We start from the raw sequence: 15088 nt of genomic DNA, 5'->3' as shown, positions 1-15088 counted from the left end.
TGTTGTCCCCAGCCTCACGGTAGCCCTGCAGAGGCAGCGTGGCAGGAATCACTATACCCGTTGTACAGATGGGGACATCTGGCTCCTCGGTGGTGGGGAGAAGGGAAGACAAATGGGTGGCCATGGTGTGTGTGTTGTAAGTGGGGGTTGCCGGCTGGCCAGTCCTCTCCCCCCCCACCATGCCGACTCTGTCAAATGTCTTCATCAGTAGGAAGAGATGGAGACAGATGGAAGCAAAGAGAGAGACACGGGGAGGGGGGCAGAAGGGGTGGGTGGGGTGGGGGGAGCCCTGGGGAGGTAGGGGGAGGGGAGGGGTCCAAGAGTGTCGCCACTTCCTCTTGTGGTTCTCACAGTCTGTCTGCACCGATTCCTGACAGATGGAGGGAAGGGGAGAGCTGGTGCCAAGAGGCTGTCACCGCAGGCGGGCAGAGCTGGGGGAGGGTGCTTTGTGGCCAGGGTTTGTATGGAGAGGGGGAAGCAGCTGGTGGTCTGGCTGCTAGGCCTCCTTGGAGCCTGCTCCCCAGGAACTGTTGGGGGGGCAAGAGAGTTGGGGGGAGTGAGCTTGCCACCTGCCCGGGACTGGCCGTGCCCTTGCCTGGGTCCAGGCAGAGGCCGCTACCCCTCCCTCCCTCGTCTACACCCTCCCACCAGAGATACCTCCTGCCCACCCCTCACTGGGTGCTGGGGGTGGGCAAGGGCTCTGAGGGCTGGTGCTGAGCTGTCACGTTGGGCCAGGGCAGGGGACCCTTGGGATCACGGAGGGCAGGGATCTCTGAGCGGGGTAGGGCCCGGGCTGCACATCTGCCGGCCAGAGCCCTGCCCTGCACCGAGCTGCCCCGAGTGCTTCCCAAGTCCCCGTCATGGCAAAGGGCTTCCTGCATGTCCCCTGGCTCTGACACCTTTACAGGGGCAGGCAGGCCTGACCTGAGTCTCTTTAGAGCCTGGCTTTCTCCAGGCAGGGGTTGGCCTCACATCCCTTCCCAGCTCCCTGGGGCCTGACACAGGGCTCAGCACAGACGAGGGGCCCAAGGAATGCTTGTTGAAGGAATGCATGGATGCCCTGCTTGCACACCTCCTGGGATGGAGACCTCACTCCTTTATGAGAAAGTTCTATCTGGTTGTGTTCCGAGAGGCCCTGGGTCCCAGGCCTGTCCAGGAAACACAGACCCTGGCTGCCCTGGCTGCCCCAGACCCCCCTGGTCCCGACAGGCTGGGTCTCCCACACTGACCCCGGTTGTTGGGAGTCATAGCCATCGCGTACTGAGCCCTCACTCTGGCCAGCCCATCTCTCAGTCAGTCCTCACAGCAGCCCCATCAGGCAGGTACTGTTTTCATCCCCATTTCACAGAGGAAACAAATGAGCTAGAAGGTGACTCCCTGGAGGTCATGCGTGCTAGTTGGGAGACTAAATTTCCGAGTCAGGAGGGCGGGAGGTGGCTGGGGTTGGCCAGGAAGGCCTCCCCCTGGAACATGGGATTGGGGGGCACTTGGGGCTTTTCTGGAGGTGGAACCTGCCCCTGCCCCAGCCCCTGTCTCCTCCCCTCTCCCTATGCTGTTCCCCGGTGAGACCCAGGGGCCTGGGGCCCAGAGCCCCTCCTGTCCCCTGGGAGGCCAGGGTGTGGGTGTGCTCCAGGGCGGAGCCCACAGTCTCTAAACTGACAGGACAGCTCACTGCCCTGCTTAGCGACCACAGATGTCAGCAGGGTGACAGCTAGGGCCTGATGGCTGCCATCTTCTCTGGAGAGGTGTTGGGGCAGGTGGGTGGGGGCCCCCGCCTCCTTGCTGCTGCTTACGGTGGTCTGCTCAGAGGCATCATCCCTGTCATATCGAAATGGCAATCATTAATGGTAAATGACAGCGTGCCTGCCCTGTGCCACTGCTGGGCCGGGTGCCCTGGGGAGCTGAGAGGAGAGGAGGTGGATCACTCCCGAGAGCAGGGGAACCTCCTACCTTCTTTCTCCCTTCCGCAGAGCCTGGCGCGGCTGGGCGCTCAGGGGCAGCTTAGTAAAGTCTCGCAGACTGGAAAACAGGGCCCTGGGCCTCTCTGATGGGGTGCCCACCGCCCACGGGCTCCCCTTCCTCCCTCGTGCACAGGTTCATTCTGTGAACAGCAGCGCAAGCCCTGTGCCCCCCCAGCACAGCCCCACGCCTGCCCTTCCTGTCACCATGGTGTGGCCTCAGCCCCGCCCGCTGTGTGACGGGGTCTCCCAGGGGTGTGACCTACTCACCTAAGGTCACACAGCAAGTGAGTTGAACAAGTCGCCTCCCCTCTCAGTGCCTCGGTGTCCTCACCTGCGCAGTGGGGTTGTGGCAGTCCCTACCTAAAGGGCTGTGGTTGGCAGGATTAAATGAGGGGTGAGCACAGCACACAGTTTGCCCTCACGCTCCTCTGCTCTCCATGCGTGACCTCAGGAGTCCTTTAACAGCCCCACGAGGGGAGATTTGCCCTGTCCCTTTGCTGAGAGGATGGCGAGGCACAGAGAAGCACCCAGGGCACACAGCATGTGAGTGGCAGCAGCAGGATTCGAACCCTGGTCTCTCGCACTCCGAGGCCCACGTGTGTTAGCCACTGCGCCTGGCAGGGGACGAAGGACTTGGCCTGCGAGCACCCTTGGCATGGGAGTTGCAGAGGCTCCCGGCTGCCTGTGCTGATCTCCTGCAAGCCCCCGGCCCCCGGCACAGCTGCCAGCCGCTCTGAGAGCCCTCCCTGGGCCTCCCGCCTCCCACAGGAGCAGGGAAGCGGCAGGCAAGGTCCTCAGTGGCCAGGACGGGGGATTTCCCAACTCTAGTTGAGATCTGTCACAACATTCATGTTAATTAAGCCTTGTTAATTCAGCCCTCTGCTTACACAGAGCCCCTGACAGCAAATTACTCATAAGTGGAGGCAGTAAATTTATTGCTGAGTTTCCCCAAACATTCGGCAGCAAAGACCGTGCCCCAGGTAAGGCAGAGGAAAGGCCTGGAGGGCGAGTGATGCTTGGGGGCTGCTAGCCTGAACCCCCGGGACCCTCATGGCCCAGACAGCCGGGTGGGGCTCCCTGGGAGACCTGGGTAAGGATCAATTCTGGTTCCCTTGGACCAGACTGCCTGGAGACGTAGGGAGCTCCCCGTCGCTGCAAGACAGGGATGGGGCAGGGAGCAGAGGGCCTCTGACGCCTGCTTTGTCCCCGTCTTGCACAGCAGATGGCTTCATAGCTCTGCACTTTGTACATGTCCCGTCTCCTTTGGTTCCTCCCAAAGTACCTTGAAGTGTGCTCTGCACACAGTAGGACTCAGTAAAGACGCATTTGGATTTGAATGTGAAGCCCCCAAGCCCACCTTGGTGGCAGTAGACATCTTCTCACTGCAGCGCAGTCACATGACCACCAGTGGCCCCGCAGGGGCTGAGCTCCCTGTGTCCTGCGGCATTCAGGCAGGACCAGGTGGCCCTGCCAGGGGGTCTTTCCGTGTCCTGGGTTTCGAGGGCACTCTTGGAACCAGGAGTGGGCCCACATTCTGGGCAGGAGGCCTGTAAGCCCAGGCCCTCTTGCTAGGCTAGGTACCCACCCATCAGGTGAGGGGGAAGCCTTTTCTGGGTGCAGTGGGACAACCCTGTCCACTCCCCCCCCCAAATCCTGCTTCCCTCCTTGGCCTCAGGCTGGGCCATGCCTGGGCATTTGGAATAAACCCAGCCTTTGGGTACCTAGAATTTTTTTTTAATTAATTAGAGCATTAAATGGTAGCCCTCAGGGAGAATCCCACCATCTGGCTGTCACAGGAGAGGCAGGAAAATCTATGCATATTTGTCTGCAGTGTGAGTGAGCATCATGTGAAGCCAACTGTGCATGTGTGGGTATGCAGTCTGTGTGCTGCCGTGTGTGCACAACATGGCGTGTGTGTGTTCAGTATGTAGTGCACATATGAGTGTGCAAGGGGGCTGTGTGTGCCTCAGTGTGTGCACATGTGCCCATCTGCAAGTACACGTGCTGTGTGCATGTGCCCGAGTGTCTGCACGTCTGAGCACACTTCCGCGTGTGTGGTCTGTGCCCAGGCCTGCCTTTTTGGCACAGAGAGTGGGGCTGCGCTGTGTGCAGAGAGGGAGTGGGACTCGGCCCCTCCTGGCTGAGGTGGTGGTCACGATAGCTGTGCAGAAGGTGGGATAGTGGTCGGTTTGGCAAGTGCACAGCTCGACTTCGTGGGGTGGGCAGGGCAGGAATCCTTGTCCCTTGTGTGACAGGTGGGGAAACTGAGGAATGGGGCCCAGGCTGTGGGCTCCCTGTGGGGTGCTCTTTCTGTGCTAGTGGGTCATTGTCCTGGCCAGCACCTTGTGTCTTTGGCATCTTTTATGCCGTTGGGTTTTCGTGGTGGCTCAGAGAGGCTCCTGAGAAGATACGACTCCCATTTTTCAGGGTTGCTCAGGGGCAAGGTCAGGACTCCCACTGCAGATGCTGTGTTCGTCCCATTTCATGGAGGAGGCATCTGGACTGCCGGAGAATGCCGGGCCTGATGGCTTGCTGCCTTGCTGTGTGACCTGGGCCCATCCTGTCCTCCTCTGGACCTCATGGGGTGGTTGTAAGAACTAAAGAGGAGACTTGCAAAGGGCCTTGCAAACCACAAGGTGAGGTAAAGTGGACAGACAAGGTCCTGGCCGAGAGGTAGCCATCACTCTATGATCAGGACCAGAACTGAGGCCTGAGCCCACGTGTCCCCAGGTTTCCTGAGGAGCAGGCCAGGAGGTGGGGCCCAGGACAAAGGCTGGTGCCCTCCCCAGCCTGGCAGCCTAAACCTTTGCCCAGAACATCTGCCCGGGTGCTAGCACTGCGTGCCAACTCCAGCCCCCACGTGTGGCTCGTGACGATGAACCAGAGCAGGAAGGGGCTCAGAGAGCAGTGAGACCGAGCCCCTCATCCAACAGATGGTGACACGGAGGCCCAGAGAGGGCCAGTGGCTTGCTTGAGGCCACACAGCTGCTCAGGGCAGAGCTGGGACCAGAACCCCGGTCTCCTGGCCCCTGGCTCTGTTCTCCTTGGTACTGCACCACTGTTTTGGAACAGGAGAAAGGGCACACGAGAGGTGGTTGGTATACTTGGAGAGAAGGATTGGGGGTGCCACCGACTGGAGAGAATTTAGAATGGACTGAAGCCCCAGGTCATTATGCATGAATGCAGGATTTTAAAGCAATGTTTTAACAATTATTGTTTTTACGATGCGTACAGACTACTGGATGATAAATATGGTTTGTATCTTGGGCTATAAATTCTGTATAGATAGAAAAGACCCAAGCCTCAAGTTTGCATATGTTCGTTCATTCATTCATTCACACATACTCCCCTGGTGCCTGCCTGCGCAGACCTTGTCCTGCTTCCAGCGAGCTGCCAGTCTGGTAGAGAAAGATAGTGGAGTGACAGCAACACAGGCGGGTGAGGCTGTGGGCCAGAAGAGGTCTCTGATCCCACATGGGGTCATGGAAGGCTTCCCAGTGGAATGGAGGAGGAGGGTCCTCCCCTCCCAACTCGCAAGGAATGAGGGTGCACATCAGATACCCCGGCCTCACAAGAGCTCAACCTTGGGCAGGTCCACCATTCGTCCAGAAATGAGTGGCTGGGCACCTTCCAGCTCCCCTCCCCTCCCACATGACTGCCCCTGGGCTGGGGCCCCTGCGCATGGTGGAGGAGAGGCCGTCCCAGAGGAGCTCCCTGTGGGGCTTAGGAGAGGCTGGTGTGGGGCAAGGAAAGTAGGTGGCTGGACCTCCCTGTGACCTCCCCCTCACTGCCTGTGCGTCCAAGTGGGTCAGTCTTGGCCGTGCCCTGCTTGGGGTCATAATCGTGGGATTAGCTAGGGAAGCTTCTGAAATGGCTGCGCTGAGCCCAGCCAGCTGCCTGGTGATGATTCCACCCTTCTCCAAGGAACAGCCCTCCTGCTTTATCCATGGAGAAAAGGAGTCAGAGTAGGACAGGCGGCCCAGCATGGCAGAGGTTAGGCCTCCTGATGCCCTTCAAAACCCGTAACGAAAACTTCTTGTGTACAAGCCTGGAGGTGGGGTGCTGCCACGTTGGCTGCGACGAGTGAGGAGGAGCCTCCGTCACTGAGTATTTTCTCTGTGCCAAGCCCCGTGTCGGGCACTGATATATGTTATCTAACAGCCGGCTAGCCTGCAAGTGAAGATTTCCCATCGCATTTTTAGATGAGGGAAACACAGGCTCAGAGAGGTCAAGGAACCTGCCTGAGATCACATAGCTAGTAAGGGACAAAGCCAGAATTGGAGTCCCGGTTCCTTAATCTGTTCCCAGTGGCAGGAGGGCCACAGCAGACTAGAATCTTCCAAATCTCTGAGCTAAGGAGGAAATGTTCACTTGGAGAAGAGACCAAGGTGAGCGGAACGTCCTGGGGCAGCAGGCAGTGCTCACTGGACCAGCTGTTTCAGAAGTGGCTTCCCCTTCCTCCAAGCTGCAGTGGGACCTGTCTTACTGGGGGAATCACAGTAGGGTGCTGCTGGGCACCCTGTGTAGGGGGCTTTGAGAGGTGGGGGGTGTGGCTGAGGTCTGGGCCAGGATGCCAGCAGGCAGGGAGTGACCTGACCCTACTCCTCCCCCTGCTCGCCTCCCACAGCCATGAGGCTGGATGCACCGAGCTGTGGTCGGACCCTTAACTCTGCCCACACTGCTTGCCCTGCGGCTGGCCTCACATGGGTCCTCCCAGGACCAACACCCTGCGACATGGTCACCCCCCGAAGGTCTTGCCAGCACCTAGCAGGGCACCTGGCACACAGTAGGCTCACTATTTGATTCTTTTGGCTTCCAGAAGCAGAGGCCTGAGACCTTCCAGTTAGTTCAGGCGTCAGCGGAAGCTTGGGACTGGACAGGGCTGGGCAAGGGGAGCTCTCCTGAAGTAGGCCTGGGGGCCCCGGCCCCGAGCGTTTGCCAAGCGGCCAGTGGCTGCGCGTGGGCCTGCCTCTCCTCCCCCACCTTGGCATGGCTGTCTCCCAGGAAACGGAGAATTCTCCCTCATTCCCATCATTAGGGTGCCAGGGCAAACAAGCAGCCTAATCCAATGAGCCCTGGGCCACAATCACACTCTCTTTTGGGTTTTTTCTTTATTTCTAGCAATTTCGAGAAGCCTGAAGTAATTGGTATTCCATGCGGGTTCACAGAACTGCTGCCTCTGGAGTATTATGCCTTAATTTCCTTTATCACATAGCACGTTGGAATTAATCGCCCCCTCCTTCCTTTTCCCACCGAAACCTATCACCAGCCTGTCTGCTGGTTAAAGTCATTTCGTGGCAGCTCTTGGCTCCTTTCCACTTCCCTGGGAATCTTTCCGACCAGAGCCAAAGAACAAGGAGGGGTGAAAAATCCATTTGTACAAAGTGGGGATCTCCTGTTGAGAACTTATTTCCCTCCCTGTTCAAGAGGAAGGAACGTGTTCAGCCTCCAGCCGGCACAGCTGACTGAGTCCCCCGTGGCTGAGAGCATTCAAGAGGGTGGAATGGCCATATGTCAGCGGTGGCAACAGGATTCCTGCACTGGTGGGGCTGGGGAAGGGGCGGGCCTTTGCCACCCCTGGCACCCAGGTTAGAGTCTGTGATTAAAGCTTCTAGGATTCTGTTCTGTTTGTGAGTCTAAGATTTGCGATTTCAAAATTGGAAAGATTCTGTGCCTCCATGGTCCTAACATTTGGCCAAATAGGTCTAAGTGCTTTCTAGATTGTGCGTTTTATGATTCTGAGATCCTCTCCTGACATAGGAGATCCTGTTCTGCGATTCTAAAGCCATCTTGCCTTTCCTTGAGTCTCTGAAGCTGCGGTTCTGTTCCTGGCTGGGTCTCTGGGAGGGAGTGTAATTACTTTGCTGCGGCTGCCTTGGGAGTGGGATCTCCGGTCAATCTAGCCTTCCCTGGCCTCATTTTCCCCATCTGTGAAAGTCGAGGGCTAGGCCACGTGGCCTCCAGGACTGAGTTCCAGGTGTGTTCAGCTTGCAGCCCCTTTGGCTCCTCCTGAGTCCTCCCACAGAGCCCCTGTAGCCTGGCCTCTCCCCAGGCCTCTCCCACTCCAGCAGGAAGGCAGCCCAGCACTCCCCCAAAGTCCCAGCAGGAAAGGTGTGGGGTGGGGGTTGTAAGAAATAAACCGTATCATTGACAAGAGCTCTGCTGCCTTTGTGGGGCTGCACTGTTCACCATTTAATTTCAGCATCTGAAATCCTCACCACCTGAGATTGTTAGCCACGCTATAGGGTAGGTTCTGAGAGGTTAAGTGACTTACCTGTAGTCGCATAGGTCATTCTCAGGATCTCACTTTTTTTTTCCAGACAGAGTCTCTCTCTGTCCCCTGGCTGGAGTGCAGTGGCATCATCATAGCTCACTGCAGCCTCAAACTCCAGTGCTCAAACGATCCTCCTGCCTCAGCCTCCCTAGTAGCTGGGACTACATGCTACCAGCTACCATGACACCGGCTAATTTTTTTCTCTCTCTTTTTAATTTTTTTAGTAGAGACAGGGGTCTCGCTCTTGCTCAGGCTGGTCTTGAACTCCTGAGCTCAAGAGATCCTCCTGCCTCGGCCTCCCAGAGCCACCTCGCCTGGCCCCAAGACCTCACTTCGAGTCACTTGGGGGAGCTCAGCCACAGTTGCAGGCTGGAGTCTAACCGGACAGGAGAAGCGGCCACTGTGATGTGGGGATTTCAGGGAGGGCTCTTACCGGGGGTCATCTCTTCTAGGAATCTGCTGCTGAGTGGAGCTCACACTTCCCTGCTGGAACCAACCCCTGGGGAAGTTAAAGGGCTTCAGAGAATGGGCCTCTTTTCCTTCCAAATGCACCAAGAAACTATAAACAGTCTTCTCCATCTGCTTGGAGAATTTGCCTTCTTTTTCTTCTGGATCAAACAAGATTTCTCAGGGTGTGCTTCCTCAGCCCCTACTGCTGCAGTTCCAGGATCACTCCTTTCCTTGAGGTCCAGCGCAAAGCCTCTCTCTTCCAGGCAGGGAACCCCAGCCCTGCCTCCTCCTCTCCTTCCAGCAGCCCTTGCTCGCAGAGAAGGGGTCACCTCCAAGTGCAGCGTCCTTGTTCTACACCTGGAGCTTCGAGGCCTGGAGAGGACAAATGAGAGTCTCCAGCCACTCAGTGACTTCATCCTCCATTCTAATCAAGACCCGCTTATCTTGTTCTGGGTTGTGGCTGCTACATCTGCAGTTCTTCTTTCCTCAATCCGTCTATAAACTCTGTGATCCACCTCTCATTTTTTTTTTCCTTTCCTTATATGGCATTAGGGATGAGACAGCCTGAGTTCTGGTCCTGCCTCTAGCCATGTGACCTTGGAACAGTCATCGCCTCTCAAGGGGTTTTGCTTCCTCACCTCTCAAAGGGGTGCTGACCTCTGCCTCTGCCCACCTCACAGAGCCACCTGAGGAGCCAGGCCGAGGGGCTGGGGCTGGGGTCCCCAACCTGTCACTCCACTCTGCAGCTACTTCCTAGTCTGCTAGATTTCCTCAGGGCTCACCACCTGGCAGCACACCTGTCTCCCCTCCTGGAAGGGGTCTCACTACACTGGCCCACACCACTCAGCCCTGCCCCTCACACCAGAGGGCCCTCGTCTGTCCCCTGCACTCCCACCTATGAGGCGACCGAGGCAGGCCCTCCGATAGTACACATGGGAAACCTGTCACCTCCTGTCTAGATGAGGAGACCAAGGCACAGGAGAGTAAGGGACGTGTCCAGGGCTGCCCCAGTGGTCAAGGGCAGCCTGCAGCAGTGCCCAGGGCTCCCGAGGCCCAGGCCATTCAGAGCTCGGCCACTCTAGGCCTGGCCTTGCGGAACTCTCCAGAGAAGCCCCGTGAAGGGCCTTCCCACGGCTGAGGGCTCAGCTACCACGAGATGAGACCAGGAAGGGTTTGCATGTCCCCGAGCCCAGCTCTGTGACGGTGGCTGAGCTGTGAGCCCAGGCCCTGGGCTGGGGCTCTGCCCACTCCTACTTTGTCAAGGGGCGGGGAGTATAGGTGGGGGCGTTGCCAGACACCATCCGAAGCTGATGCTTGAGCTGGCCTTAGGGGTGGGGAGAGTTTCGCCAAGTGGAGCTGCAGAGTGAAGGCACCTGGTGGGAAGGCCGTGGTTCATCCGTGAGGGCGGAGCAGTTATGGGCGCAGCTAGCAGGGCAGCCGGACGAGTTCCCGGGCACACTGCTGAGGTGCTTCGGCATGTTTGAGGGGGATGGGAAGCCTGCAGGACAGGGAAAGATGGCCTTTGGGAGGACAATGGTAACTGGCTCTGGATTTACAGCTCCTGGTGCCACAGGGTGGACCATGAGAACCTGGGGACCAAGCCATTGTCCCCTCCTGGTCAGCCTCGCTCCGGGCCTGGTGGTGGGTAAAACCATACCTAAAAAGGACAGGAACTTAGAGCTCATCTTGTTCAATCCATCAGCCCTGGAGGAAGAGGGCAAGGGAGTTACACAAAGGCCACATAATAGAGCCAGCACCCCAGGCCAGAGGGGGCAGATAGCCCAGTGCTAACCCCATTCTCGGTGAAATATTCTCAATGTCTCTCAGAATAAGCCGCAGCCCCTCTGGTACAGGGCTCAGCAACTTCACAGGGTGACACTTTAGCCTGCAGACCTCTTGCTGGGCCCCCAGGTGGGCAGAGGCTCCTTGGATGCCCAGTATAGGGCTGGGGTGGCAGAGAGATCACACCAGCCTCCTGGGCACGCCCTGCCCCCCACTCCGTGGTGAGAAGCCCGGGGCCCAACACAGGGAGCACCCCAGAGAGGCAGCAGTCCTGGCACCAGGAGATGGATTTCCCAATTACAGGTGTCTCTGCCTGTATGTCACCAGGACGGGCCAATGGGGCTCCTCTTGGGAAATGCTTCCCTTTCCAGCCTAATTGGTGAAAGCGTTTGCATTCTCCATTTAGCTAGGGCTGCTTCCCAGCCTGTGCGGCCACTGCCTGGTGGGCGGAGGGTGCTGCATCCACATTGCTGCTGACCGCCTGGGGGTAGAGAGAAGGAGAGGGGACTCGGCGCCCCTCCCCCAGGCAGGCAGGGGTCATGGCTCAATCATTCACTTCCTAGGAGGTAGCGTCTGCACCTTGTGGGTTCTCGGGCTCCTCCGGCCTGGCCTGTCTCCTTGGCCCTGGCTGCAGAGTTCCACTCTGGGGGCCCTAGGCTTCCCGCTTGTCAATGTTGGGGTCTGCGAGCCCAGAGACGGCTGCCCAGTGTCACACAACGTGTTGGCAGCAGAGCAGAGCCTTCTCCTCATCTGCAAAAGCAGCAGCAGAAGAGCTGCTCCCCCTTCCCTCAGGGGTCGGTGGCGAGGAGAGCAGGGCCTGGAATGCGAGGTCCTTGGCAAACTCCAAGGTCTGCCCAAGCCATGGACCCCTGAGCTCCAGGGGACCTAGGGGTTAGCCCGGAAGGCCTCCTGGTCAAAGAGGCTGAGTTTCCACTGGGGTGGGTCAGGTGCTCCCCACCCACATGGAGGGAGAACTGAGGCTGGGAGCCAGGCAGGACTCTGGGCTGGAGGCCCTCACTTGCCTTTCCCACCCTTGCCTTCTGCCCTCCAGAGGCTTCTACTTTGAGAATGCCTTGAGTTTTCTTCTAGCGATTTCCCTGGGACCTCTAATCCCATTGCCAAGGGGGTGGCCACAACCCAGGGTGGGGCTGGTCTGAGCCTGGGCAGGAAAGGGGCCACTTCCTCAGTGTGCCGCCCGCTTTCTGAGCAGCACCCCTGGCATCACGCTGGGTTCCCTCGAAGGCGCCAGCAGGGACCCACCCCGCCCACCTCTCCCCCACACCCACCTCCTCCCAGCCCCCCAGCTGTCCCTGGCTCAATCCCTCCTGCATCCGCAAATCACTGGGACAGGAAGATGCCTTTGTCATCTGTCCCTCGGAGACGCTCATCTTCCCTGTGGCGACAGGGAGGCCCACATACCCCAGTGAGGGCTTGGGCCTCCCTTGGTGACAGTGGGGCCGGCGTCGGCAGTGTCCCTGAGCAGCTGGGAAGTACTGGGGCCTGGAGGAGGGACTTGGCTGTGGGAAGCCCCAGGCGACCCTTTTGGAGGGCTTGGAACAGCACCAAGAACCACAACCCATCTGTGTCGTGGGGTCTCAGGTCCAGAAAGTCAGCCGGAGGTTTGTTCATGTGAGGAAACTGAAGCCCGGAGTGGGGCGAAGTCACATGGCTTGTTAGAAGTGTGGGGCCATAGATATTCTTCGAGCACCCACTCGGCACCAGACCCTTTGTGAGGTGGCGTGAGGGAGACACTGAGATGAAGGAAATGTCTGTTTGGGGGCTGAGGGACACTGAGGACATTGAAGAAAGAGCCCTGGGCCAGGGACAGGGCCTTGGTTCAAGTTCTGGCTGGTTCAAGTTCTTGGTTCAACTCTGCTGGCTGAGAAGTCTTGCTCAGGTGCCTGTCCCTTTCTGGGGCTCCCTCATGTCCTCGTCTAGTGGGTGGCACCACCCTGGGAGGACCCCCAGCTGGGGTCTGCTGAAGCTGAAGACCCCATCTCTTCATCTGGGATGGTGGTGTGGGCTGCTCTTGGAGTGCCATCTGTGTCCTCCGCCCCACCAGCAGGACACTCCCTGGTCTGCCCTCAGCTCAGCCCTCCCCCAGGAAGTCAGCCCTGTGGCCGCCTCCCACGCAGCCTCCCTCTGGCCTCCCGCCCCTTCTACCTCATTTTGACACCTTGGTGTTTTGGGTTTTTTGGTCTTATGATGTGGCCTGGTTGGAATGTGTAACTCCTTAGTGGAATGGGTTGGAGGAAAAGGGAAGCTGGAAAATTTGGGGGGAAACATTTCCCAACCTAAAGCAAAGATGCCCTTACCAAAGAGCATCTCTCCCCACGGCGCCGCTCTGTTCACCATCCTTTCCCTGGAGACTTCGTTTGTCCGCGCTCCTCCCCAGCACCTGCAGCTTCCTCGGCTCTTCCTTCTCCCCAGGTGGGATGGGAGCCTGGGGGAGAAAGCGAATTCAGATGTCACCTGCTGATGGATGGCGGTGGCTTGAGCCCCGGAGCCCGCTGGGCGGCACAAAGCGGGGGCCCGAGCCCCGCCCCGGAACATGGTGGGTGCTGGCTCCCCGCGCCCTGCTGTTGGGACACCGTGGGAACAGTTTGCCTTCTCGGCACCGCCAAGAGCCATAAAGTCAGGGACCATCGGCATGGAGGCGCTTGCCTTCCGATAACGGCCCGTTGCAGGGCAGGCGTCGGGGCCATCCCCAGCGTCCCGGCATCTCTGACTCCCGCAGCAGCTGTCACAGCGTCTCATCGCGGGCGCAGGGCGTGCAAATCGGAGTGGTGCGGTGGAACCTTGGGGCCTTAGCGAGTTAGAACCAGAGACATATGGAAGCTGTCTTAAATGTTACAGTAGACCCACAGGATCTTTCAACCAAGGGTTTTGGGAATGTCACACATCCAGGGAGGAGTTAGGATTTGGACCAAGTGCTGCCGCGCCCCGCAGCTGCTGGCGGTGGGCTGCGAGCCTCAGAGATTCCCGGATGCCGCGGCAGGGCTGTTGCGGGGTTGGCGAGGAAGCGGCGGATGGGGTCCCCGCCCTGCTTCCGACAGTGCAGCTCCATTTTTGTCTGTTTTATATGTTGGAGTTTCACTTGGAAAGAGGGTTCTTCTGCTTAAAAATTAAGTTTGCCAAGCCCTGCGCTGCGCCCCAGCTCCATGCCAGGACTCGCCACGGCCTGAGAGGGTGGCTCTGGCAGTGGGCGGACAGGCGGCAGGCCAGGGCCTCCCGGGTGGGGGCGAGGGTTGCTCTGGGCCACCGTCTCCTCCCCCTCTCACTCCTGCTGTGTTGTTGCTGCAGCCAGAGAACACTCCGGGTCTGTCGTCCTGTTGACTGGGGTGGCAGTTTAATAGTAGCTTCCTGGGCTGTCATTTAAATCTGCCTGCCAGGTTAGTAGGCCAGGGGCGGGCTGGCACGCCCCCGGCCCCCACCCCGGATCTCCGTTCTGCTGGCAGCAGTCGTCTTGGCAACGCCAGGGCCTGGTGAGCTCTGCCGAAGGGTAACCGTGGGGGGAGCAGCCCTTTCATCTCCGGACTCTGTACAAGTGGCCCAGCTGCCCTACGGCTGGGCTGCGGGGCTGGAGCCAGGCTACCCCGGGCTGGCCTGGGCCTGCAAGAGGAAGTGGGAATAGCCCCGTCCCTCTGGGCACCCGGCTCCAAGGTGGGGGCTGTATATCTTTGCTCTCAGTCTCTCAACTGCCCCAGGATGGAAAGGGACCTGTCCCCACCTTTCTTACGTGTCTCTGCTCTGCCCTCAAAGAATATTCCCTGGGGCTCAAGACCTGCCCACAGAAACTAGAGGGCAGGAGCCTGTATGTTTGACATCTCTCTCATCTCCCTGTTCCGGGGAGGTGGCGGGGCGGCTGGCATCATTCCCCTCTCTCCCATCCTGGGCCCTGCGCTAGACACATCCCTGCTCTGAGGACTGGGGTCTCTCCAGTGGGGTCCCCTCGGCTTCATTCTGGACTCAGTTCTCTCTGAACACCTTTCCCTGTTTCCTATGGCCTAGTGGGGATGGCCCAGAGACAGATGACTGGGTACCAGACTGCAGTGTGAACGTGGACCAGTCCTCCCCTTTTCTGGGCCTCATCTTTCATGTGCAGGATGAGAGGTTTGTACCACAGCAGTGTTTCCCCAGGCTGTGGCATCTGAAAAAGGAGTTCTTTCCTTAAACAAGTTTGGAAGTGCTGCAAGAGACATAGTCATTCAGATATCTTTACTGCAGGCTTTCTCAGGGCCTTTAGTAAGCCAGTTGTCATCATGAATCTCCAAGGGGGAAACTAGTAAGTGCCTATCCCAAATGTCTGGTTGGACGGCCACCCCTGCTCTCTCTCTTGCCCTCTGCCCTTCCGTTCCTTTGCTAGGGCCGATCGTCTGTCTTGCACAGCCTCACCAGATCCCAAGGGGAGCTCGGGCAACTTGGAGGGATGGGTTTTGCTGGCTGCTAGACAGCAACCCTGTGCTTAGCAAGAGGCTGGATGAGTCCCTGTGTGAGCTCAGGGAAAGCCAGGCCCCTCTGCTGGGCCTCGGAGGGCTCAGCCCCTAATGGCCACTCTGCTGGCTCCTCCACAGCCCGGGCCCTGTCATCCCTCTTCCTGGGATGCCCTTCATTGCTCTCT

The 15088-nt window shown here is 58.7% G+C and overlaps 1 protein-coding gene and 1 long non-coding RNA gene across 12 annotated transcripts in view; both read left to right on the top strand.

Annotated features, from left to right (window-relative positions):
- Positions 1 to 15088, top strand: part of LRP8 (LDL receptor related protein 8) — a 74746-nt gene that overhangs the window by 15707 nt on the left and 43951 nt on the right. The window lies entirely within an intron of this gene.
- LOC142876762 (uncharacterized) lies at positions 5659 to 7583 on the top strand. Its single transcript, XR_012923586.1, has 2 exons — positions 5659 to 6349; positions 7083 to 7583. It is a non-coding gene; the product is annotated as an uncharacterized LOC142876762 (long non-coding RNA).

Source organism: Microcebus murinus, chromosome 2, assembly GCF_040939455.1.
Source record: "Microcebus murinus isolate Inina chromosome 2, M.murinus_Inina_mat1.0, whole genome shotgun sequence".
Classification (NCBI taxonomy): domain Eukaryota; kingdom Metazoa; phylum Chordata; class Mammalia; order Primates; family Cheirogaleidae; genus Microcebus; species Microcebus murinus.
Note: the sequence above shows the minus strand (reverse complement) of the source record. Positions and strands in the feature narration are given on the sequence as shown.